Below are 5,829 nucleotides of genomic sequence, written 5' to 3' on the forward strand. Positions count from 1 at the left end.
CTTACAGCAAAGAGCTCTGGCACTTTCTGCAAGTTCATGAGGTGTGTAAAGGCTGCCGAGCTTGTAGACGTCATCCTGCCTCTCACTGATCAAGGCCTGACACGGCTTATGATTAAAATGCAACTTCACACAATCAGGTGGTAGTGTTGGTATGAATGTGGAATCCCTCCATGACTGCTTCTGTGAATTGGATCTGCAGTGGGGCTTAAAAATCTCCCCAAAGCCAGGCGTGGTGGAGAACACTTTAATCCTAGCACTTGGGAGGCTGAAGCAGGAGATTGAGGCCTTCTCGGCCATCCTTGGCTACATGTGTACTGAGTTGACTCTTTCCACCTCACGCTGCTCTGTGAAATCTCTGCTTAAAACTATGGATCTATCTGTTTCTGTCTGTGGTCACAGCATCCTCAGCTGCATGAATTTTACATTTTCAGATCACATGTTTGCATAGTGCTTATATCATTGAATTTTTTATTTTTAAATATTATTTATTTATTTTTAATTAAATGAGTACACTTTAGCTGTCTTCAGGCACACACCAAAAGAGTGCATCGGATTCTATTACAGATGGTTGTGAGCCATGTGTGGTTGCTAAGAATTGAACTCAGGACTTCTGGAAGAGCAATTGGTGCTCTCTCAATTGGTGCATCTCTCCAGCCTGAATTTTTTAAAACCACATACAAAGTAACATGTTCTCATATGGCATTTCCACACTTCTCTTATTTTTGGTCAATTCTCCCATGTTTCCTACCATCCTCCAGGCCACACTGTACCCTTCTACCGCCAGTATTCACCCCTCCACTTTCTGATTTTACGTGTCTTATTAACCCAACCCTCTCCCTTCAAGCCCTCTGCCTTGGCTCTACTGGATCCTTTCTAGTGTCGTACTCTCTACCTACACAAATATATAAATATAAGAATTAGAAACTAGGGTTTGCAAATGAGGACAAAGATGTGGCATTCCTTTTTAGCCTGGATTTCATCACTTAAGAGAGTACTCTCCAGGCTGGAGAGATAGCTCCGTGGTTAAGAGCACTGACTGCTCTTGCAGAGGTCCTGAGTTCAATTCTCAGCAACCACATGGTGACTCACAACCATCTGTAATGGGATCTGATGTCCTCTTCTGGTGTGTCTGAAGACAGCTACAGTGTACTCATATAAATAAAATAAATTTTTTTAAGGTGGCAAATGCTCTAAAAATAAGCTGTGGGTTCCGAGTTCTGCTCCACTGCTGGGGTGCTGGGCACATCCTGCTTGCTGGGCAGGCGAAACGTGGGAAGCTTGACTGAGCTTATATCATGCTGCTGCCTTTGGGTGCTGGGCTTTAGGGAAGTGCGGAGACACCACTCCCAGGGTGGGAAAGTGCAGTCCAAGATGTGGGGGGCTGGAGCTGGGGTTCCCTGACTCCTGGACACCCAGTTGCCCCTGGGGTGCCACACAGAGAAGTCGGGAATGAAGTGTCAGGGATTCACTGGCCTGTGACAAGGCCAGGACCCAGGCTCCTAAACTCTTGGACATCCAGGCATCACTGATTTGAGAGGAGTTGAGAACGGAGTCGGGGGGCCACAAGAATGGAGTCTAGGTGGTTTCCATGGAAGAGACAGTCTATGTTTATCCATATCGTGAGAAGGAATGCCTGGGAAGGAAAGCTTATTGGCTAAACCCTCAGGCCTTTAGGTACCTCATTAGCATGGAGATCTCTGTTCTGTGACCAACGTGAGCACAAGTTCCACACCAGGAATCTAGCAGGGAGCAGGCAGGCGTCTACTGTCTCAGTGTCTGAGTTCTCAGACCAGCTCTACCTTACCAAGTTTCCTGGCATGGTCCATTGTTCCACAGTAAACCACCAAACAATCTCTCAGTCCGAACAGTTTTTAGCTTTTGGTTCTTTTTTGAGAAGCCCTCACAGTGGCTCCACTAGTTCATACTCCCATCAGTGAGTATCTTTCCTCATATGCTTACCAGTATTTGCTGGGGGCTCCTTCTTCTTCTCCTTCTTCTTCTTCTTCTTCTTCTTCTTCTTCTTCTTCTTCTTCTTCTTCTTCTTCTTCTTCTTCTTCTCCTTCTCCTTCTCCTTCTCCTTCTCCTTCTCCTTCTCCTTCTCCTTCTCCTTCTCCTTCTCCTTCTCCTTCTCCTTCTCCTCCTCNCTCCTTCTCCTTCTCCTTCTCCTTCTCCTTCTCCTTCTCCTTCTCCTCCTCCTCCTCCTCCTCCTCCTCCTCCTCCTGCTCCTCCTCCTCCTATTATTATTATTATTATTATTATTATTAACCATACTAGAGATTGAACCCTGGGTTTGATGCATGCTAGGCAAGTGCTCTATCTACCACTGAGATGACTTTTATTTTCTTTATGATAGCTGTTTAGATTGGGGTGAGATAGGATCTCAAGTAGTTTTAGTATGAATTCCCCTGATGGCTAAGGATGCTGAATACTTAAGTATCTGTTGGTCATTTGTATTCCCTTTTGAGGACTTCGGATTCAGCTCATTAACCTGTTTACTGATTGGCAGTTTTGGGTTTCTTTGTTTTCTGTCTTTCTGTTGTCTGTGGTGGTGGTTTGTTTTTGCACTTCCTGTTATAGTTTAGATATTAGCCCCTTGTCTGAAATACGGCCGGCAATAATTCTCCCATTTTATGCTGGCAATAATTCTCCCATTTTATAGGCTGCTTGTCCCGTTGACGTTTTCTTCTGTTATGCAGAGGCTTTTGGACTTCATGTAATTTCCTGGAAGTTGTTTTCTGCGCCACCAGGGTTCTGTTCAGAAATTCTGGCCTAAGCCAGGCATGGTGTGCACATTGTTATCCCGGCACTTGGAAGGCTGAAGCAAGTGAATCTCTGCTGCGCTGGAAGGCAGCTTAGACTGCTTAGCAAGTTCTAGGCCAACCAGGGCTACAAAGTGAGACCTTGCCTTAAAAACAAAGAAACAAACAAAAAACCCTTGCCCATATTGATATTGAAGCAGTTCCCCTGAATTTTCTTTTTGCGATTTAAATGTTTAAGATTTTAAATTAGGTCTTTGATCCACTTTGAATTGATTTAGAAAAAAAAAAAAAGCAGGGCAAGAAATATGGGTCTGATTTCATTCTTCTGCAGGTGAACACCCTGTTTTGCCAACACTATTTATTGTATAGCATGCCATTTTCAGTGACACTTTTGTTAAAAATTAGCTACCCGTAGTTGAGTGGATTTATTTTTGGATTTTCTATTATGCTCTACATGCCTATTTTTGTGTCAGTACCATGTTGTTTTTAATCAGTGTGGTTTTGTAGTATAATTTGAGGTCAGGTAATAGAACACTTTGCCTATGTTTTTAATGTAGATTGCTTTGGCTATCTATGGTCTTCTGTGTTTCCATACAAATTTTAGCTTTTTTTTTTTTTTTTTTTTTTTTTTTTTTTTTTTTTTTTTTTTTTTTCTTTTTATATTTTTTTTTTTTTTTTAGCTCTGTAAAGAATATCTGTGGAAAGACTGGAAAAGCTTTTCTGACTGTGAGACGCAGTGCTCTTTCCTGAGTGCGAAGCCGGCTCTTAGGGTTGCTTTCTGCAACGGCTGCTTGCCATTGATGCTCATTCTAGATCCTTTATGAGGTTCAAGAGGGAGAGGATGCAGTCTGAGTGGAGAAAAAAAAGAATATCTGTGGAATTTTGATGGACAGTGGATTGAAATAAAAAAAAAAAAACAAACCACTTATGTCTATGCAAGTGTGCCTGCTTGAGTGTGCACCGTGTGTGCAAGTGCCAAAGCAAGAGAGCATTAGATCCGGTGGATCTGGATTGTAAGCACCTGGTGGGGCTCCTGGGAATCAAACTCAGGTCCTCTAGACAAGCAGGAAACGCTCCTCTCTGCCAAGCCATCTCTCTAGACAAGCAGGAAACGCTCCTTTCTGCCAAGTCATCTCTCTAGCCCAAGAGGGAGCAGATCAAATCCATAGGTTACTCTTGAATGTGTTACCATCTTCACAACATCAGTTCTTCTAATCTCACACTGGTTATATCTTGCTCTGTTGTATTTTGTCCTGTAGACAATGTATTGTTGCCTCTTTAAGAGATTTTTTGTTTTTGTTTTTGTTTTTTGCTGGTTTTTAAAAAGACATAGGTATATTTTGATTTTATGGTCATAACCTGTAAGCCTCACATTTAATTCTTCGTAGTGTGATTTTCTTTTCTTCTCTTTTCTTTTCTTTCTTTTCTTTTCTTTTCTTTTCTTTTCTTTTCTTTCCTTTTTGGTTTTTTGAGACAGTGTTTCTCTGTGTAGTCCTGTCTGTCCTGGAACTCACTCTGTAGACCACGCTGGCCTCGAACTCAGAGATCCTCCTGCCTCTATCTCCCAAGTGCTGGGATTAAAGGTGTGCGCCACCACTGCCCAGCCACAGTGTGATTTTCTTAACCTTTGTCTGTCTTATCTTTCTGACACGAGAAATATCTGGATAAGTCCTCACCTCCCTTTCTCTCTACTTTTCCTCCCTATCTGTTATGCTGCTATAATGTGGAATTTCGGTTCTACATTGTTAGATAGATTCTGCTTTTGTTTTCTTTAGTCTTTTATTCTTTTGAAGCAAAGCAAATGCCAGCTGGTCTCTTATCTCTATTTTATTGTGTTTTGATACAGCGTATTGTGTATCCCAGACTGGCCTTGAAATATATATCTCCAGGATTGTCCTTGAACACCTGATCTACCCGCTCCTGCTTCCGGAGCACAGGGACTTTAGATGTGCACCACCTTGAGTTTTTGTGGTTTTGAGGCTCAAACTCAAGGCTTCATCACAGCATGCAATCATTCTGCAAAATAATTCATGTTCTTAGCTTTGACTTTTTTCTCTTTATTGTTGTGTTTTGCTTTTTTTGAGACAGGGTTTCTCAGTGTAACCAGCCCTAAATGTCCTGGACTCATTTTGTAGACTAGGGTGGCCTCAAACTCACAGAGATCCACCTGCCTCTGCTTCCTGAGTGCCCCAATGACCTTATTCACATTTATTTTATGCATATGAATGCTTGTCTGAATGTATTGTCTGTGTACCATGTGTGTGCAATACCTTGAGAGGCCAGAAGACATTGGACCCCTTAGGACTGGAGCCTCCATGCATTTGCTAGGAATTGAACCCTGGTCCCTGGAAGAGCAGCTAGTACTTTTGACCTCTACAGACCCGGGCTCTGACGTCTTCTCTCTTTTGTGATGACTCCTGCACTTGAGCCTAGTCTGACTTGAATACTTGCCTCCAGTTGTGACTGCAAGTTTGATTTGGACAGTGTGTTTTAAGAGCTTAAATGCCTGAGTATCCACTTTGTTCTTAACTTGTATACGTCTGTTGAGTGACAGGCAGTCCAGGAATCAGGTTCTTGACTTGCATGTAATTACTTTTGTTGGCATGCATGAGGAGCCTGGCGCCATGTGGGTCTGGACTCTCCTCACTGCTCTGTGGTTTTCTCAGGCTCTCCCTTCCCTCTCACCTGGTACCCCAAGCTGCCTTTGGGGTGAAGTCTTGCCCCTCAGGAGCTCTCTGCTTGCTGCGGACCTTTCTTTTCCCATAGTCTCCACTGGCTGCTACCCCTTGGCCGGGTCCTTGTGACAGAGTATAGTGTTAACAAAACAGATTTATTGATGGCTTCAGGCTTGGAGTAAAGAAGGAAGAGGTGGGGCGTTGTGGTTCCGTGGCTCCCCCTGTGCTGGGAACCCTTAGGCTGAGGTTGACCTCATGAAATTCTCAAATCTCCAGCTGTGTGTGTGTAGAAAGGTTTTTTCCCTAATGGGTGGGGCTTCTCCTAAGGTTTTTTTTCCCCCCTTGTGGTCTACTTCTTCTGTCTGTCCAAGTGTCCAAGCCTGAGTGTCTGAGAA

The 5,829-nt window shown here is 43.3% G+C and overlaps 1 pseudogene; it reads left to right on the plus strand.

Annotated features, from left to right (window-relative positions):
• Positions 1–3,486: 3,486 nt before the first annotated feature.
• On the plus strand, positions 3,487–3,611 carry LOC115032752 (annotated as a pseudogene).
• Positions 3,612–5,829: the final 2,218 nt, after the last annotated feature.

This window comes from Mus caroli, chromosome 11 (genome assembly GCF_900094665.2).
Source record: "Mus caroli chromosome 11, CAROLI_EIJ_v1.1, whole genome shotgun sequence".
Lineage (NCBI taxonomy): Eukaryota > Metazoa > Chordata > Mammalia > Rodentia > Muridae > Mus > Mus caroli.